This window comes from Peromyscus eremicus, chromosome 4, assembly GCF_949786415.1.
Source record: "Peromyscus eremicus chromosome 4, PerEre_H2_v1, whole genome shotgun sequence".
NCBI lineage: Eukaryota > Metazoa > Chordata > Mammalia > Rodentia > Cricetidae > Peromyscus > Peromyscus eremicus.
Genome location: NC_081419.1, coordinates 19,160,784 through 19,181,590, shown reverse-complemented (window position 1 = coordinate 19,181,590; position 20,807 = coordinate 19,160,784). Strand labels below are relative to the sequence as shown.

The window sequence follows — 20,807 nt, the reverse complement described above, 5'->3', positions numbered from 1 at the left end:
CTGCGTCTGTCTCAGCATCCAAGCCCACGAGGGGGAAAATAAGTATGTCTCATGTTGTAAGGATAGCCCCGAGCCACGCCCCAGGGGCAGGTACTTCCAGGTCATAGGGAGGTAGGACAGTTATCTGCTATATCTCTAATGGGCGGTGCTTCAATGTCATAGATAGAACAGCTATTCAGTACACATGGAGGAGACAGAGATGCAAGATTTTGATCATACTTTTGTTTCCCTCTCAGACCAAAGTAAAAAGATTCTTTTTTGAACAAATGTATTTTCTAAGTGTCCTGTATAAATAGCCTGAGATCTAATAAAAAGTAACTTAAATTTGTAACAAAACAGGTAAGTTTCCAGGTTTGTCATGTATTAATAATTATTTGGTAATGAATATGCAATATCTTTGTTTTCTGTATTTCAAATGAGGCTTGCAGTGGATCTGTGTAACATTTTATTAAAATGTTTCATAAACTTTATTAAAATTAATACTGAAACAATACAGCAAGAAAAATAAATATAATTCATAGATATAAAATGTTCTAATGATAAGGAAAGTTTTAAAAGATAGAAAATACTTTCATATGAATGGGATTTTTGTATAGAAAATTAGATTTTGTCCCCAGTTAAAGGATATTCTAAAAGGAAAAAATAACCTACATGGTTACAGTATGCTATAAAGAAATGTAAAGTATTAAAACTTTAAAAAATATGGCATGGGTATAACTAAATGGACTATTTACAATTAAAGGTTATTTAAAAATATTCCTGAGGCTATGCTGGGGGATAGCTCAGTTGGTAAACTGTTACTGTATAAGCCTGTGGAGCTGAATTTTGTCCCCCTATCCTCATGTAAAAACCACACCCAGGAGTGATGTATGCCTGTAATTCCAGTGCTGTGGATGTGGCGATAACAGGATAACCCTCTAGCTTGAAGACAAGCCAACCTAACCCTGTCAGTGAGATCCAGGATCTAGAGACCTAGTTCCAAAATACAAGCCAGGGTATGACTGAGAAAGGTAACCAACAACATACGGTGTAGACACATGGAACTTCTAAGATCAAAATTCCAATGTCTTGACATAAAACTGGTGGATGATTCTCTATTAACAAGGTTTTCTTCTCTTAATAATGTGCAGAAAAACAAGCTTAGAGAATGAAGATTGTGTTTTATTCTTTTTAAGACTTTACTTTCAATTCTGTGTATTGTTTGGGTGGGTCTGTACATATCATAAATGTCAGATACCAGTAGAGACAGAGTTATAGCTGTTTTGTGAGTCACCCAGGGTGGGTGATAGCAACAAAAGCTGCATGCTCTGCAAAAGTAGTATGCCATGTTAGCGATGGAACAAGCTCCCCTTGTCACCTTTCACTGAATGACCTTTGTGAAAACCTTGATTAGATTCTGCTCAAATGCTTCTGTAGGTTTGTCAGGAAAAGCTTTAACTTGTTGAGTAGTCCTCTCTTTAATTGTAGGAAAAGTAATATTTTAAAAATGACTGCTCCATGCTTCATTCCTGATAAACGACATAGTTATAAAACTTGTTATAGTTGACATATATTTTAATCTATTTGTAAAATCTGACCTACTGTACAAAATCTTAATTATGCCTGTAATCTTAAATTGGTAATTAAACAAACAAATGCCACTAATTTGTCAAAATTAACTAAATCAGCTTCCATAGCCTAAGACACAGTCATTATTTTTTAATATAAGATCTACCCCTTTTAGCAAACAACATTTATTTCCCCATAAAATGAGTGGTTGGCACACTATATGAAATGGATAGGTGTTGGGAGAAACAGCTTAGTGTGAAAAGGTACTTGCTAACAAATGGTCAAATTAAGTTTGTCTCCTGGAACCCACAGAATAGAAAGAAAGAATCAACTTCTGCAAGTTGTCTTCTGACCTCCATATGCATGGGGACATGGGATTACCCTCAAATATGAACATATACATGCACACTCATAAATAAATAAACAAATAATAAAGTAAAAATCATTTTTAAACAGACAAAGAACAGCATGAGCCATTTCTGCTAAAGGAGAGCTTTATATACTTTTAAACATGATTACTAAAAATTGAGACTTGGTTACAGTGTTTCCACAATTTGAATTCCTGGGAGATGAAGATCTAGAAGAACAAGAGTTAAATACAGATTATTTTATCAATTAGGAAAAATAAATCATTACAAAGACATTTCAGTCTATAGGGAAAATGATCTACCAGGAAGTTCTGAGAAACTCCTCGACTGCAAAATTTCAGGAAATAAACTCATATCTGCTTTCTTATCTCAAACTTGTGTCATCTGGTTCTGAGAACACATCCAAGGGAACTTAGGAAAAATTCACAAAACTCATCTTTAGTTACATGGACAACTGAGTACCATATGTGACTTATCTCAAACCCTTCTGGCAACATTTCCACTAAATATCTTTTTTTTTTTTTTTTTACATTCTTCATTCATGCTATATTGAGATCTCTTTAAAACTTTCAAAAATATTTGGAAATTTCTTTCATTATTTCAACCACATCTGTTGGTTTTTTTACTCCATGCTTTTTGGGGGCCCACTACCTAGCTCCCAAATAAATACATGGAGTCTTATTTGTAGGAATGCCCAGCCTTAGTTTGGCTTGTTTCTAGCCAGCTTTTCTTAACCTAAATTATCCCATCTACCCGTTGTCTCTGGCCTTTTACCTTTCTCTATTCTCTATGTCTTTCTTTACTTCTTACTCTGTTGCTGGCTGTGTGGCTGGTTGGCTGGCCCCTGGTGTCCTGTCTTCTCCTTTTTTTTTTCCTACCTTCTCTTATTTATTCCCTTTGCTTGCCAAACCTGTGTATTTCTATCTCCTGCCTAGGTATTGATCATTCAGCTCTTTAGTACACCAAGCACATGTTTTAGACAGGCAAAGTAACACAGCTTTACAGAGTTAAACAAATGCAATATAAAAGAATGCAACACATCTTTGCATCATTAAACAAATATTCCATAGCATAAAAGAACATAACACATCTTTAACTAATATTCCACAACACAATCTTCATATTTTAAAAAAAACATAGTTACTACCTTCATATAAAAATTATCAATTATTTTCTATAAATTAGAGAAAAAATCAGTTTCTAAAGTAGTAAAAACTTCATTTAGGAGATAATCTATTTTAAATGTTAGAGCCCAAAATAATCAACTTCTTCCTAACAAGAAAGAGCAAAGATGTTGGGCCCCAAAAGGCCCGGGCATGAGGCCCAATGTAACTTCCTGAGCCTAGTTCAAGTTTGGTGACCTGTCTTCGGACATGACTTCCGCATATGAGCGACTCAGCTCTACCCAACCTAGAACCGCCTCTGCCTAGTAACTGCTGAGATGGCATCATCTCATTTGCCCGCTATCCTCACCCCATCCTCGCCCCCGCCATCACCCCAATCTATATAAGTCCACTCCTGATGCAGTAAAGTGAGTTCCTGCTTTGACAAGGCTCCCAGCTCAGTGCACTTCTCTCCAGTGGACAGGGGAAGTCTGGGCCATTGACATTCACCATCCCACTCAGCCTCAGGGAGAGACTGGCTGGACCAGTCCTCCCTCCATCCTACCTGTCAGTCAGACCCACACAATGAGACCAAGCAGTGCACATTTCAGGATCATAGAGAATATTTTCTTTTTTCCTTGATGCCTGTCAATTGTGTGATATTAGGAAATGGAATAGCTTGGCTAAAACCAAAACACTCAATCTAAGCTTGGCTAAATTAGATTGTGGTACAGAAACATCAACTTTTATCTTCACGAGTACAAAGCTGTGTCTGAAGTACTTATATAAAAGTCATACTCAGACCAACATCATTCTGCATAAAATAGGTCACTCTTTCTCTTCTTTTGCCTTGCCAGCAAACAACTTCTGTTTATCAGCAGCATAAGAAACCTGTCCTCAAGAGTTTCAGAAGTCAATCCTTCCTGTCTTTGCTTTCATAATTTCAAGAGCTAAAATAAATGAGCACACATCTTGGTGTCACATGAGTGATTAGCTACATGTTGATGTAAAAAGAAAAATGTAAGTTTCAAGAACTTCAGCTTCAGCAACTGATCTAGTTCTAATCATAAAGGAGACCATGGGATGCTAAGAAATGGAAGCAAATCTGAACTAAAGCGGTATTGTTGGAATCTGAAGAAAATACAACTATGGTTCAAGCAGGCTGACACTGCCCTAAGTGTCATGGCCAATAAGGTTGATCTGTCCACCAAAATAAAAGTCTATCCATGATACATGTGGTTTGGAAAGTATCAGAGCACCAAAAGAAATGGAAACCAACAGAAAGAATGCTTATGTGTTAAGAAGGATAAAAGCATATGGAAAAAGGTCATCAAATAAGCCAAATCTCAGAGTCCCACTGGTTGTATCAACCACTCCAGGGCAGCTCTCTAATTTAGGAATAGTTGACAAACAAAGAGTGGACTCCACTGATTTCTTTGTGTGTGTGCTTTTATTTGGTTAAACTTGAGTGGGGTTTTTGTGGAGAGTTTCTGTTTTTGGTTTTGGGGTTTGTTTTGTTTTGTTTCGTTTGCTTTTTTTTTTTTTTCTTGTTGGGTACGGTATTATTTTTCTAGGTTGTGTTGTATTAGGTCTTTTGAGAAAGAACTTAATGTTGGGTGGGTAGGGAGAAGGAGTGGATCTGGAAGGACTTGGGGAGGAGAAGAATATGAAAAAATATTTAAATTCAAAAATTGTTTTAAATATAATAAAATGTACTTAAAATTATAATGAAAATAAAAATAGAAGGGAAATCCTACCACAAAATAGAATACCCCATTTGATGGCAAGTAAACAATTAATTAGAAATAAGTTTCTGTGATGATAAGTCTGAACTGGACAGAAAAAGCTAACGCTGAAATATCGACTATGCTTGACCTATAACTAGTATTCATCTAAAACAGTACACTTACCATTTGTCTTTCTACTTATGAAAAAAAATCTTCTAAGATAATGTTAACATATACACATTAACTATCTCCAATTTCTATATATGTTCATTTTCTAATGCATTTCAATTCTATTTTTTCCTTAGTTTGATTTAGATAATGAAATGATTCTATTTTATTATTTGCTAAAATTGTTATTTTTGATATTATACATTTTATAATTATACATGTCTGTATTTCTTATACATGTTTACAGTTACTTTTAATTTACTTTAAGTGTTTTACTTGAGGGTAGATTAAATCTCTATAAAATCTTTGGCACATATTACTTCAAAATACATTTAAAAACTGTTTCTGAATTATTCAGTCTGGTCTAGCAATCATCTTCCTGTCCCAGTCACTGCTGGGAAGTGGAGAGATGTTGTGGCAATATGCTATTCAGAAAGGTTAACTCCTGAGAATAAATTAAAATAACCTGACATGCATATCTCCCTTACATTACTGTCTTACTCTATTGCTCACAACTTTCTAATTCCAAATCAATGTTGTCAGAACACAGCTGCTAATTAGTGAGAAACTGGCTAATTCACAATCAGAAAACTGTTGACTTAAAATGTAAATGTCAAATATCAAGGATAATGAGTCACTGGAGCATAAAGAATAACTGCTCCCTCGGATGTTAGGAGTATTTTAAGGACACATATTGCATACTTGGAATATGGACAAGAATGAAGAGCAGGAAGAATAGGAGTCAGAGCAGAAGTGTGCATATGCACATGGGCATACATGTGTACACACACACACACACACACCCCACTCTCAAATCAATGTTTCTACTTACCTATATAGAAGATCTCACAAAACTATGTAAGAAATGGCTTAAAAATAGTAAAATCCTTACTGGTTGACATATGCTGAGTAGGTGAGAGTGTCAGAATTTTAAGGTGCTGAGTTTGAGAACTAGCCTTATTTTCAGTGCCACTCCATCAATGATAAACAGTAGTAGAAAATTCACATAGATTTCACATTTGAATATTCTAAGTGAAGGAAAATGTATCATTTGATGTACTTCAGGGAAGCACAAAACAGAGGTACACAAAGATATTCAGATATACACATATGCCAATCACCTTATGGATTAAAGTAAAATAAATAATAGCCTATTACAATGTCAACACATAGATTTAAAACAGAACATTCAAATAACATCTATAGACTCCGAAACACTAAAAATAATACAGAATTAAAACAAAAATCACCATCACATGATCAACTGGAGTATTTGTACTCAGATCATCAAATGCAATCAAGAAATGTGATCAGTAATGTTGGAATAATCTTATAAGAATTTTAAAACAGAGGCATAAAGTTCTTAAATAAGAAATTATAATCATATTTGAAATAGGTCAAAATGATAGATTTTTTTTTAAAAACCAGAAAAGCAAAATTAAATGTGTAAGTCTTAGAATAAAAAAGGATAAAAAAATACAATAAAGACCGCAATAGGTATGACCCACAGCAAAGGAGAAGAGAGAGAAGACTCATGGGGGCAAGATAGCCCTGAGACTTTAGGGTAAAACCAAACATGACTCGTCTGAAAAAATGAAATGATTCCTAATGATATTCTGGTATACTCATAGATCAGTGACTGGTCCAGTTGTCTACAGAGAGGCTCCCTCCAGCAGCAGATAGGAACAGATGCAAAGACCTACAGCCAGACGTTATGAGGAGAGAGAGAATAAATTTGAGGTCTCCATCAGGTCCCTCACCTTGGAGTCCTGGAAATCCACAGAAGGGAGGGCAGAAAGATTGTAGGAGGCAGAGGGAATAGAGGACATCAGAACACGAACCACTGAATCAGCTAAGCAGCGTTCACATGGGCTCACAGAGGCTGAAGCGACAAGCCCGGGCCCTGCATGGGTCTGTACCCGGTCCTCTGCTGATATGTTGTGCCTGATAGCTTCATGTTTTTGAGGGACTCCTAACAGTGGGAGCAGGTGTTTGTCTGTTTTGCCTGCTAGTGGAACTCCTTTCCTCCTGTTGGGTTGTCTTTTCCAGCTTCAATGAAAGGACCTTTACCTTGTATTACTGTATTTTGTTTTGTTGCATTTAGTTGTTGTCTCCTGGAGGACTGCTATTTTCTTTTTTTTTTCTTTTTCTTTCTTTTCTTTTCTTTTTTTTTTTTTTTTTTTTGGTTTTTCGAGACAGGGTTTCTCTGTGTAGCTTTGCGCCTTTTCCTGGAACTCACTTGGTAGCCCAGGCTGGCCTCGAACTCACAGAGATCCGCCTGGCTCTGCCTCACGAGTGCTGGGATTAAAGGCGTGCGCCACCACCGCCTGGCAGGACTGCTATTTTCTAATGGGAGACAGAGAGAGAGTGGATGGGGGAGGGGAAGTGGTGGGGAGCTGGGAGGAGTGGAGGGAGGAGGGAGGAGAAACTGTGGTTGGATTGTGTGAGAGAAGAATCTATTTTCATTAAAACAGATAAAACAGCAAAGGCAAATACAAAAGTGAAACAGAAGCTCAGACACCTCAGTGATTATTACGAAAGATCTATAAGCTTGGTTCAGTTGTCTCTGTAGATTTCCCCATCATGATCTTGCCCCCACCTTGCTCATATAGTTCCTCTTCCCTCTCTTCAAATGGACTCCTGGAGTTCAATCTGGTGCTTGGCTGTGGATCTCTGCATCTGCTTCCATCAGTTACTGAATGAAGGTATCTGGCTCTATGATGACAGAATATTCACCAATCTGATTACTAGGGCAGGCCAGTTCAAACATCCTCTCCACTATTACTAGTAGTCTAGTCTGGGGTAATCCTTGTGGATTCCTGGACATTTCTCTAGCACTGGGTTTCTCCCTAACCCCATAATATCTCCCTCTATCAAGACATCTCTTTCATTGCTCTCCCACCCAGTTCCTCCCCCAGCTAAACCATCTGTCCCTCATGTCCTCATCCCTCAGTGGCTCCCTGAGACAGACTCTGCCAGATCCATCAGACCTCTTTCTTAAACACCCAAGGGCCACCGACCCAGGGATGGCAGCATCCACAATAGCCTGGGACCTCCCTTATCAGTCACTAATTAAGTAACCCCCCCCCCCCGAGTCTTGCCTGCAGGCCAATCTGATGTAGGCATTTTCCCAACTGTTGTTCTCTCTTCTCATAAAACATTAGTTTTTGTCAAGTTGAAAGAAAGAAGAAAATACCCCAAGCCAGCACATATTCTATTTTATATCCTCCTTTGAATACTTTCTTACCTAAATTGATATGACCACATCTCTATTATTTTTGTTAAATGGAACTCACACGAGATGACCTCTCAGACACAGTATATAGCCAATTGAAAGTCTTTAACAAGCCTGTTGGAACCACACTAATGTTGAGAGACCTAGATGTGGCCCAGAATGTCCAGAACATGTGGTTTTTAAAGGAAGAACCCAGGACCTGGCATCTCAAGCAGCCAGAGGGGGCTTTTCCAAAGCAAGCAGTTTGAAGCAAGTGGTTGCTTGGAGGGGGTTCCATACAACCAGGCAGTTTAATAGAAGCTGAGATAAGATAGCTAGAACCTCCTGACCTTTGGTTCCTAGAATAGAGTTGGGTAATTTTCATGGGATTCTCTATCAAGAAGATCAAATTTTAGTTAATACTAAAATGGCCTCAGCAAGAATGCAAGATGGAGGAAACTGCACTGGCTAACCCTGTCACATTTTCTTCTTCTACTTGTTTATTATGTCGTCACTATAACTTAAAGTTTATTTTTGTTACATTAAGTAATATGATACAATCTTTTCATTCTATCCAAAGATTTGAAAACTGTCAAGTCATTATTTTACACAAATACACATGTATTTCCTACAATAATAGATGAAAACAGACTTTTGGGGAAAATACCACATAAACACTGTGGATAAACTGTTAATTAAAATATCCACAAGTTCTTATGCTTTTTAATCTCTGGTGAAAAAATAATTACTAATTGCATAGAAGTCATCATAGGTGTGGTGTCTTTTCTTGGTTGTCAACTTGACTATATCTGGAATTAACTAAAATCCAAGCATCCGTTTATACCTTTGAGGGATTTTCCTTGAATGAATGATTTGAAATGGGAAGACCCAACCACAATCCAGGTTGGTTTTTTTTTGTTTTGTTTTTGTTTCTTAGGTGGGAAGATCTGCCTTAAATCTGAGCTACACCTTCTGGTGGCAGCCTATATAAAAAAATACAAAAAGGAAGCATTTGCTCTTTGTCCTTGCTCTTGCTTTTAGTGAAGCCTTTCTTCTTTGAGCAACTTCAAGATTCCAGTGTGTACTGAAGACTGGCTGAGACATCCAGCCAAGTGGACTGAAGAATTACTGGATACTTGAACTTTATGTTGGCGGACAGCCTTTGTTGGACTAGTTAGACCACAGCCAGTAAGTCACCCTAAAAATATATTCATTGCTGTGGGATGTTCTGTATGGCAAATGTGTTGCTCTGATTGGTTGGTAAATAAATCACTGATTGGCCAGTGGCCAGGCAGGAAGTATAGGTGGGACAAGGAGGAGAATACAGCTGGGAAGTGGAAGGCTGAGTCAGAGACACTGCCAGCCACCAGGATGACAAACAGCATGTGAAGATGCCGGTAAGCCACGAGCCACGTGGCAAGGTATAGATTTATAGAAATGGATTAATTTAAGCTGTAAGAATAGTTAGCAAGAAGCCTGCCACGGCCATACAGTTTGTAACCAATATAAGTCTCTGTGTTTACTTGGTTGGGTCTAAGTGGCTGTGGGACTGGCAGGTGAGAGAGATTTATCCTGACTGTGGGCCAGGCAGGAAAACTCTAGCTACAATTCATTCTATCTGTTCTGTTCCTTGAGAGAATCCTATTACAATAATTGTTGCAATAATACCATATGAACAGTAATGATGCGATAATATTACTGTAATTTAGTTTTCTTAACCTTAAAATGATTTAAATAAAATTTAAAATAAATGTATTTTCTTAAATTACAAGATTAAAAAATAACCTATTTTTAAATATTAAGCCAGTTTGTGATTTATTCAATAGTCAATTCATAAATGAATATACAGATTTAAAATAAATTTTAGAACATTTCAATTGAGCCAAGTAGAATAAAACAGTCTCAAACAGGAATCCAAAGCTCCTATATCCTACAATGGTTGCCTAAAATCTTCCACGATCTATGTTCTTCACCATAGATCAATCCATTTAAATATATCTATTATATAATTTTACTAGTTAGGATTACTATTGCTGTGATAAAACACCAAGACCAAACAGACCAAAGCAACTATTAGAGGAAAGGCTTTATTTGGCTTATGCTCCCACATCACAGTTCTTCATAAAAGTCGTCAGGACAATGGCAGGAACATGGAGGCAGTATCTAATGTAGAGGCCACAGAGGAGTACATCTTACTGGCTTGCTCAGCTTGCTTTCTTATAGAAACCAAAACCACCAGCCCAGGGACATTACCCACAATGGGTTGTGCCCTCCTCAAGCAATCACCAATTATGAAAATGCCCTTTAGGCTTGCTTACAACCAGATCTTCTGGAATCATTTCCTCAATTGAGGCCCTCTCTTCTCTGATGACTAGAGCTTGTGTGAAGTTGATGTTAAAGTAGCCAGCACATTCACTTGTAAGAATAACCCAAGGGCTGGAGAGATGCCTCAGAGGTTAAGAGCATTGGCTGTTCTTCCAGAGGTCCTGAGTTCAATCCCTAGCAACCACATACATGGTGGCTCACAACCATCTATAATGAGATCTGGTACCCTCTTATGGCACACAGGCATACATGTGAGCAAAACACTGTATACATAATAAATAAATAAGTCTTTTTTAAAAAAAGAATAGCCCAAAGTTTTTTAAGTTTTTACCTATTCCAGGGTAATTGCTAGTTCAAAGCACCTATTTACATATGTAAAAATTCTAGTTAGGATATGTAGTCTGACTTCTTTCCTTCTTATTGTTTTTCCTTTTATGTTTTCTCTTTATGATAGCTAAGACTTCAAACACTATATCAAAGAAAAGAGGCAGAATGGGCATTCTTTTTTCATTCCTGAGTTTAGAGGACAGACTCTCAGTTTGTCTCCACTTAATATGAAACCAGCTATAAGTTTCTTGTTTATAGACTTTAGTATTGTGAGGTATGGTCCATATATTCCTAATGTCTCTAGAACATTTACTATGAAGCGATAATAAACTTTGTGAGGTGCCTTTTCAACAACAATAGAAAAGTTTATGTGGTTTCTGTCTATAAATACATTTATAGGGTGTATTGCATTTATTGATTTTCATATGTTGAATCAATTTTGCCTTTCAGAGATAAAACCTACTTGGTCATGATATATAATCTTCTCAATGTGATCCTGAGTTCCATTTGCAAGTATTTTGTGGAGACGTTTTGCATCTGTTTATCAAAGAAATGGTCTGTAGTTTTCCTTTATTGCCAATTTGACTTTTCTTTGAGGGGAAGTATTTATTACATGTTTGACTTCATTGTTTGTAATAGATCTGATTAAGTTATTTATATCTCATGGTTTTAGCTTGTTTACATTAAGAAATTTTTCTATTTCTCCTGGCATATATGGTTTTTTGGACATAAGTTTTCATAGTAATCTCTAATAATGTTCTATATTTCATTGAAATCTGTTATAAAAACACCTGGTTGATTTCTAATTTTGGTAATTTGTATCTCTTCCATTTTTTTGTCAGGTCGGTTAGGGGTTAGACAATTTTATTAACTTTTCTAACAAACAGTTTTTGTTTGGTTAATCTTATGTATTTTTCTTTTAATTTTTATTTCATTAGTTTCTTCCCTAATTTTTATTATTTTTGACATGTAGTGTGTTTATGATGAGCTGTTTGCTAGTTTTTACAGAGCCTTGAGATGTCTAATTAAATTGTTTATTTGATATATCTCAAATTTTAATGTGAGTACTGATTAATACAAACTTTCCCCTTAAGAATGCCTTGAATGCATCCTTGAGGTTCTGAGAATTTCTACTTTCATTATCATTTATATCAATGATTTTAAATTTTTATCCTATGATTTCTTGATGACCTGCTGTCCCCTGAAAATGTGATATTTAATCTCTAAATATTTTTGTGGTTCTTGGTTTCTCTTGATGATTTTTAGTTTTATTACACCATGGTCTTACAGGGCACAAAGGATAACCTTAATATTTTTGTGCTTTTTAAGACTCAATATAGTTATTTTATGATTCCATATTCTGATGATAAAAGTAGGCATTTCCTATGTGTTGGATGGAATATTCTACTTTTATCTGTTAAGCACAGTGTTCCATAGTATGTTTCAGTTCTGAAGTTTATTTACTTGTTTTTAGTTTAGAAGAACAATCTTAATATGAGAGTGGAGTGTTGAAATCCCCCTTAAATATTTCCAAGTATTATATCTTTTTGTTGAATTTTCCCTTTATTAATATGCAGTGTCCCTTTTTATTTCCTCTAATTAGCTTTTGTTTGAAGTTTACTATGTCTGATATAAAAATAGCTGCATCTGCCAGTTTATGTTTTCCATTCACTTAGTAGTTTGTTTTTCATCCTTTGCTCTTAAGATTTTGGTCTCTCATCTGGTTATTTCTGTTTCTATCCAACTTAAATAATTCATTCTTTTCCAACCCTTTATCAATGCCCTTCATCTGTTTTAATTATTTTTTCTACTTTTGCTCTACATAATTTTCAGTGTAGTAGTTTATGATACATTATTTTTGTCAATTATTTTTCTATTGTCATTGGTGAAAGAGGATACAAACACATATATAAATGAAATAAGAGATCAAATCATGAAGCAGTGAAAAAAGTCAGCAACATACATGACATTAGCAAGTTAGCAATATAGTCAGTAGAACAGAAAGGAAAGAGTAATAAAAAAAATTATAGGATAAACTGAGCTTTTGGAAAAAATAGAAAGGTTGTGTCTCAGTTTCATTTTCTATTACTATGAAAATATACAAAAGAAACTTAAGATGAAAGGGATTTATACAGTCACAATTCAGGTTACATGCCACAATTGCAGAAAAGTGTCAGAGCAGCTAGTTACATTATTTCCATTGTCATGAACAGAAAAAATGAATTAATATACTCATGATAGTGCTCAACACTCTCTTTTTCCCCTGCAGCCTATAAAGTCCAGCCTATAAAATGGTGCCACCCACATTCAAATTCACTTTGAATGTGAGTCTTCCCACCTCAGTTAACCTACCCAAGAAAAATCTCCCACAGTCCCAAAATGATATTTTCTTACCAGGTGATTGATTCTGCATTGTGTCAAGTTGACAACTAAAATATGAGGTCATGAGCCAGTCCTGTAGATGTGAGAGCAGAACTGGCCCCTCCCTTATATGCTATGTGGTGTCATGGGTGAGGGAAATTCTCCCTCCCCTCCAACACCCCATGCTATCTGCTGCAGGTGGGAGAGCTGGCCTCTGGCTCTGCCCCTCACCAACTGCAGCAATCAGGGGAGAATGCCCTGTACCTCACTTTGGCAAAACAGTAGAGATAGTCTTGGTGGAATGAGTACAGGGGACCCAGACTCAAGGGCCTGAGAGCTGGATAACTGGCCCTGCTTGCTGCCTGCTACATTGGGTAAGCTAGGGGCAGTGCTAGAAAGCTCACCTGGGTGGTGACGATGAGGGAAAGCTTGTGGGCAGACCAACCCAGCTACTATCCAGGTCCAGAACTAGGGCTAGGAGTTAGTCCACCCAACATCCACTTCATCTATGAACTGCTAGATCATGTGAAGGGCCCAGATCTGGAGACCCAAAACTACAGAATCTCCATGACACAATAACAGGATATCCAAGAGAAGTCCCAGTGAGGGCCTGATATCAATAGTATAGCAGAAGCCAGAGACCTCAACCCAGACCCATGACTCATTGCAAGGAACATTTACAAGTAAAAATGTTTGGACTAAAGGGTATACTCTGTGACTCACTGGGCTACACTATGGTTTCCACAACAAGATTTTGTTTGTTTGTTGTTTGTTTGGTTAGTTTTTGGGTTTTGGTTTTACATTTAAATTTTGTTTTGGACAGCATACTGTGAGAAATGACAGAGTCACCCAAGATTCCTCTGCAACATTGGGGCATCGATCTTCAGCCTACCGGCCTAGCATATCTGACAGACTTTTCTGTGAAGCAGTATGTTCGGAAGGGCCTTCCTACCTTGTCTTGGCAAGATTCGGCAGTCCTTTCTTTTGTGTCCTGCTTGTCCATATGGACAGCATAATGTCAGCAATTGAGGCAAGGGCACTTTCTTGCCCAGTGGCTAACTTTTGCCACAAAGAAAGTAAACTCCATATGGAGTTTCTTCAATGCCTATCATCTTCTCTCCAGTAGATTAGTAGACATGTCTCATTGTCATAAAAAAAATTATGTTATTAAAACATCTTAAATGTCATATTCTGCAGATCTCTGAATTGTTTGATGACTATCTAAAATATATCTCTGTTTAACCTTGAAAACATACCTAACATGACTACAAGTTCCATTGTAATAGGTGACTAACTACTAACCTACATTTATTAATTATCCTAAACAGTTTTTAATAATAAGTTTCAAGGACTAGAACTTTACATTTTTAAGTGAGCTGCATAGGTACAATACCTTAAACAAGAGTAGAAACATATATACGGTATCTTAAAACAAAAATAACATTAAATTTGTATCAATGAACAAAAACATCATAAGCAAGAGTAGAAACATATATATAAGGTGTTCTAACAAAAATAAACTTAAATTTGTATCAATTTACAAAAATTCATATCAATGTAAAATATTTTAGTTTAATAGTTTCTTTTCAGTTTAAAAGTAGATTCAATAATCTACCTTTTTATTTATTTATTTATTTATTTATTTTATTTATATTGCACCTAACCCCTTAAACAGTGACAAAACTCCATAACCCACTGAATAACTGAAAACCATCCACTTCATCTCTTGGGAATGTAGGTGTCATGTTCTTAAAAATCACTTCCTATTATCTGGGGGAGGACAGCATATTTAAGGGACCCTGAGAAAATTGGGATAATGGTCAAGCCCTGGGAAAGCTGGCTGTGTCATTTGTTGTCCAGCCTCTGTGTTTTGGGAAAGTGCAAGGCTTATCTAAAGTCCTGGCTGGAGTAGTCTGTGAAGCTGGACCATCTTAGCTAAGTGCTTTGAAGTTGTCCTGGATGCAAATTTTTGAAAAAACTGTAACATTGGCATTCTGAGAGGCTGGATCACATGAGCTACTTGTCTTGTTTTCATTGGTATCTGGTCTTTTTATTTTTTTTTTCCTGAAAACACACAAACTTTTAAAGGTCACATTCATATCTGATTTAACATGAGTATGGATGTGCAGTATGAACAAATCAGATAAAGATGATTTCTTTGCTCTATGTTTGAGCAGGTAAAAGGTACCTGTCAACTTTTAAGTCCGTTTGGACTGTATAAGCAAACTATATTATAAGTATCCACCCATGCCATATGCAAGGATGGCATGTAATAATAAGTCACAAGGACTCTGTAGCCAACAAGATTTACCATATCTCATCCAGTCTCAGAACTGTTCCCATAGTAGAGTGATCAGCATATACATCACCTGTCCTGTAGTTCTTCTTGGTTTCTTCCTTCATGCCTGCAGCCATGATTTTCAGGAGGTCTTCCCCTATCAAATCTGATCTTCATTAATTTTTAAGGAATCCATAGCTTTTTGCTTCCCTTGGATACAAAGACATAAGCTCTCAATGCAACAGATTTCCTGACTTCCCTTCTGAAGTTAAGACATCCTTAAAATACATAAGCTGGTTTAGTTTGGCTGTTTTTGTGTTTTTCCTATAATCCAGTATCTCTCAGAAGCTATTGTTTTAACAGCTGTTTTTTAAAGTTAACAAAGCACTATATAGGATCCAGACATCCTGTGCTATAATATTTCTCAGCATTACATGGTTTATTCTCCTTACACTACTTTACTTTCTCTTTAAAGACTTTATTATTGTAAAACTATTTTTTCAATTACTGTCTATGCTCATTTTCTTTTCTTTCTTGAGCATTTAAGCACATTTTTAAGCAAACTGTACCTATTCAGAGGTTTTGTTTGGTCTGGACCTGACTTTTTGCACTCTTGCAGCTATGAAGCTCTCTCTGCTTAGCACATGGTGCTGGTGACTGGCTCTGCTCCTTTCAGGTCCATGACAGCCTTAGGCCTTCAGGTACTGGCACAGAGCTGTGTTTACCCACCCGAGTTCCACCTGCGCTGCAGTAGGCATTTCTATCTAGTCTCCCATTTTATTTAGTTGTGTACCATTCAAGTGTTCAGTTGCATAGCAGGGCCTCTTAAAGGAGCTGCACCTCTGTATGCCCACAAGCACAGGGACTTCAAGTGAAACTGTGGTTACTGGGAAGCCATGTTCTTCTCCGTGTTCAGAATTTTTTTTCCAGCTTCCTTAGGCCTTATGTGGATTTGCATGCCACATGTTGGGCACTAAATGTAGTCAGACTTTCTCATCAGACATTCTTTGGACCATTAGCCCCCAAATGATGACACAGAGACTTATTATTAATTATAAAACCTTATCCTTTAGCTTAGGCTTGTTTCCAATTAGCTCTTATAACTTAAATTAATCTGTTTCTATTATTCTATATTCTGCCACGTGGTTCTTTACCTCTCCATTCTGTATGTTGACTCCCTCTATGTCTCACTGGTGAAAGCCTCCATGCTAGACTCTAACCCAGAGTTCCTCTCTCTGCCCAGAAGTCCTGCCTAACCTTTCCTGACTGGCTATTGGCCATTCAGCTCTTTATTAAACCAATCAGATGTATTAGGCAGGCAAGGTAAAAAAGCAAGTCATCTTCACACAGTGTGATAAACTATCCTGAAGCAGACCATTTTCAGCTTCATATAGAAACAGAAAAGAACCCAGGATAGCTAAACATTCCTAAATAATAAAAGAACTGCTGGAGGCATCACCATCTCTGATCTCAAATTGTAGTACAGAGCTATAATTATACAAACAGCATGACATTGACACAAAGAACAGATACATCAATCAGTGGAATAGAACTGAAGACTCAGAAATAAGTCCACATACTTATAGACACCTGACTTTGATAAAGAAGCCAGAAATACACACTTAAAAGAGTCAGCTTCTTTAATACATGGTGCTAGTAAAACTGGATGATTTCATGTGGAAGAATGCAAATAGATACATACTTATCACCCTATATAAACTCAATTCAAAATGGAACAAAGGCCTCAGCATAAGACCAGTATGGTAATTTGAATAGGAATGCCCCCAAAGGCTAATGAATTTGAATGTTTGGTCATAAAGGAGTGATACTACCTCACAGGGATTAGGAGGTATGACCTTGTTGGAGTACGTATGGTCTTGTTGAAGTAAATGCATCACTGGGAATGGGCTTTAAGGTTTCAAATACTCAAGTCAGGCTGCTGCCTTTGAATCTGGATATAGAACTCAGCTATCATGTCTGCCTTCCATGCCCCCAGCCATGAAGATAACGGACTAAACCCCTGAATCAGCAAGCAAGCCCCATTTAACTGTTTTCTTTTATGAGTTGCCATGGTTATGGTGTTTCTTCACAGCAATAGAACACAGACTAAGACAGCCAGATACACTGAATCATATAGAAGAGAAAGTGGGAATGTTATTTATGGTGATATTTTATTTGTACTGAAATGTGGTTTTATTCATATATTAATAAATAAAATTGCCTGGGGGTCAGAGCTAATAGCAAGCCATAGCAGAAGCTGGGTGGTGGTGCACATCTTTAATCCCAGCTCTTGGGAGGCAGAGCTAGGCAGATCTCCGTGTGTTCAAGGATACAGCCAGCATGGAGACACACACCTTTAATCTCAATACCAACCATAGAAGACCTGGAGGTCTGTACAGATAGGCAGTGACAAGGAGGTCATGTGGTTGGGTTTACAACCAATGAAGGCAGAATAGAAAGTCTATAAAAAAGACAAACAGACAGAAAGTAGCTCTCTTGCTGAAGAGAACAACAACAGCAGTGAAGGGTAAGGCTCTCAGCTCTGACCTCTTGGGCTTTCATCTCTGCATTGGCTCTGTGTTTCTTATTTAATAAGATGGTTACATCTACAATTATTGAGCTCATTGGCACAGGAAAAGATTTTCTGAGCAGAACACTGATAGCAAAGGCCCCATGATTAACAATTAATAAATGGGACCTCAAAAAACTGAAAAGCTTCTGTGTGGTGAAAGACACCATAATTCAAAAAAGTCAGCAGGCTGAAGAATGGGAAAATATTTTTACCAACTGCACATCTGATAGAAGGCTAATATCTAAAATATATAAAGAATTAAGAAACTGGACATTAAAAGAAAAAACAATAACCAATTAAAAAATGGGGTACAGATCTAAACAGAAAATTATCAAAAGAGGAAACTCACATGATTATGAATCACTTAAAGAAATGTTAAACATTTTTAGTCATCATGGAAATGCAAATCAAGACGACTTTGTGATTTCATCTTATATCTCTCAGAATGGTCAAGATTCAATCAAACAAATAACAGCTCATGCAGGCTAGGATGTGGACTAAGGTGATGTTTTAATTAAGGTTTTCTATTGCTGTGAAGAGACACCATGACTATGACAACTCATAAAGAAAACATTTATTGGGGATGGCTCACTCATAATTTCAGAGGTTCAATCCATTATCATCGTGATGGGGAGCATGGTAGCATGCAGGCAGATGTGATACTGGGACTGAAAGTCCTACATCTTGACTCAGAGGCAACAGGAAGTGAACTGACTGTCACACTGAATGAAGCTTGAGAAAAAGACCTCAAAGCCCCCACAGTGACACACTTCCTCCAACAACATCAGACCTACTCCAACAAGGCTGCACCTCCTAATAGCGCCACTCCTTTTGGGGGGGTCAGTTTCTTTCAAACCACCACATTCCACTTTCTGGCCCCCAAAGATGTATAGCCATGTCGTAATGCAAATATACATTCAGTCCAATTTAAAAAGTCCCCATAGTCTATAACAGTTTCAAATTTATTTCAAAGTCTAAAGTCTCTTCTGAGATGCATGACAATCTCTTAACTGTAATTACCTATAAAAATCAAAATCAAAAAGCAGATCACATATTTCCAACATAGAATGTCATATATTACCATTCCAAAATGCAGGAATGGGAGTATAGCAAAGAAATACTGGACCAAACAAGACTGAAAACCAGATGGGCAAACTCCAAACTCTGCATCTCCATGTTGACGTCAAAATGCTCTTCAGAGCTCCAACTCCTTTCAGCTTTGTTGACTGTAACATACTTCTTTCTCTTGGGCTGTTTCCACTCCTTGTCAGCAGCATTCCTCAGCAGATAGCCCATGACTCTGGCATCTCTAACATCTTAAATTCTCCAAGGCAATTCAGGCTTTACTCCACAGCTTCACATAATGGCCTCTTTACTAGGCTTCCATTCAGAAACACGCTTGATACATGCCTGGCCTCAGCAACTTTCATTAGACACAGAGGCAAATTTCATAACCCATGTCTTCAGTTCTTAACTCTAAAGCTAGAACTGTGTAGTTGAGATCTGCTCCTTATTGGAGCTGGAACATGGCCACCTTTTTCAATTACATCTTCACAACCTTTCTGTCCTTTACTGCCTAAGCTTGGCTGCCCTGAAACTTGTTTTCTAGACCAGGCTGGCTTCAAATTCAGAGATTTATAAGTCTCTGCCTTCCCAGTGCTGGGATTAAAGGTTTGTCCCACCACACCCAGCTCTAAGCTTTTTCTTTATTCATTTTCACAAGTTGGAAAGTTAACTGGGTGGTATCTTACCCTGAGGTCACCACTTCCTTTATTGTATTTCTTAATCCGTTTATCACCTTGAACACAAAATTTTTCTCTATTCCACTTCTTGGTACTCTTTTTCTCCTCAAAACATTCATTATAAATCTTTATTAGAGTTAACACTAGTAACTCCAAAACAGAGTTTACACTAGGCTCTTTTGAGATTTTCTCTGCAATGGAATTAATCTAAAATTCTTCACTTTAGCCTCAAGCAGACTCTTCGGACAATGGCAAAAGGCAGCCACTTTCTTCACCAAAATATCACAAGAGTGATTTTCTTCTCTGAAACCTCTTGAGCCAGCTCCCAACATTTCAAATGATTATCAACACCATTGTCTTCCATGTTGCTACTAATATGCCTCATTAATCAGTGCTTAAAGCATCTCACTGCTTTCCTAACACAAAGTACCAAAGTCCATATTGCTCTAAACAAAAGCATGATCAGGCCTATCACAGGAATACCTCAGTCTCTGGTACCAACTTCTATCTTAGTTTAGGTTTTACACTGCTGTGAAGAGACACCATGATCACAGCTACTCTTATAAAGAAAATATTTAATAGGAATGGCTTGCTTACTTTTTCAGAGGTTCAGTCAATTCTCATCATGGCAGGGAGCATGGCTGTGGTAATATTTGTAATCTAAGAAATAAAGCTGTCCTGAAGTTCAGAGGACAGAGCCAGCCACAGAGTTAAACATAGAGGTCAGGCAGTGATGGTACACACCTTTAAGCCTAACACTTGGGAGGCAGAGATCCATCTGGATCTCTGTGAGTTCAAGACCACACTGGGCTACATGATATTGATCCAGTCTAGGAGAGAAACAGAGCCAGGCAGTGGTGGCACACACCTTTAACCCCAGTATTTGAGAAGCACACATGCCATTAATCTCCATGCTAGGAAGGTTGAGATAAGAAGTGAAATGGCTGAGCAGAGAAAGGCATATAAGGTGTGAGGAGACAGGAACTAGAAAGCTTTCAATTGAGGACTTGGGGGCATTCAGTTGGAGGATTCGTAGAGTTGGTGAGGTAAGGGGTGGCTATGGCTTGTTTCTTT

The 20,807-nt window shown here is 37.4% G+C and overlaps 1 long non-coding RNA gene across 3 annotated transcripts; it reads right to left on the bottom strand.

Annotated features, from left to right (window-relative positions):
* Positions 1–1,140: 1,140 nt before the first annotated feature.
* Positions 1,141–15,626, bottom strand: LOC131909111 (uncharacterized). Of its 3 annotated transcripts, none has more exons than XR_009378769.1 (3): positions 15,511–15,626; positions 7,514–7,629; positions 1,141–1,508 (listed from the first exon to the last, which is right to left on the bottom strand). It is a non-coding gene; the product is annotated as an uncharacterized LOC131909111 (long non-coding RNA). The 3 variants fall into 3 exon arrangements; XR_009378768.1 differs by lacking the exon at positions 1,141–1,508 and adding an exon at positions 2,025–2,125; XR_009378767.1 differs by lacking the exon at positions 1,141–1,508 and adding an exon at positions 2,747–5,942.
* Between the last annotated feature and the right edge of the window lie 5,181 nt (positions 15,627–20,807).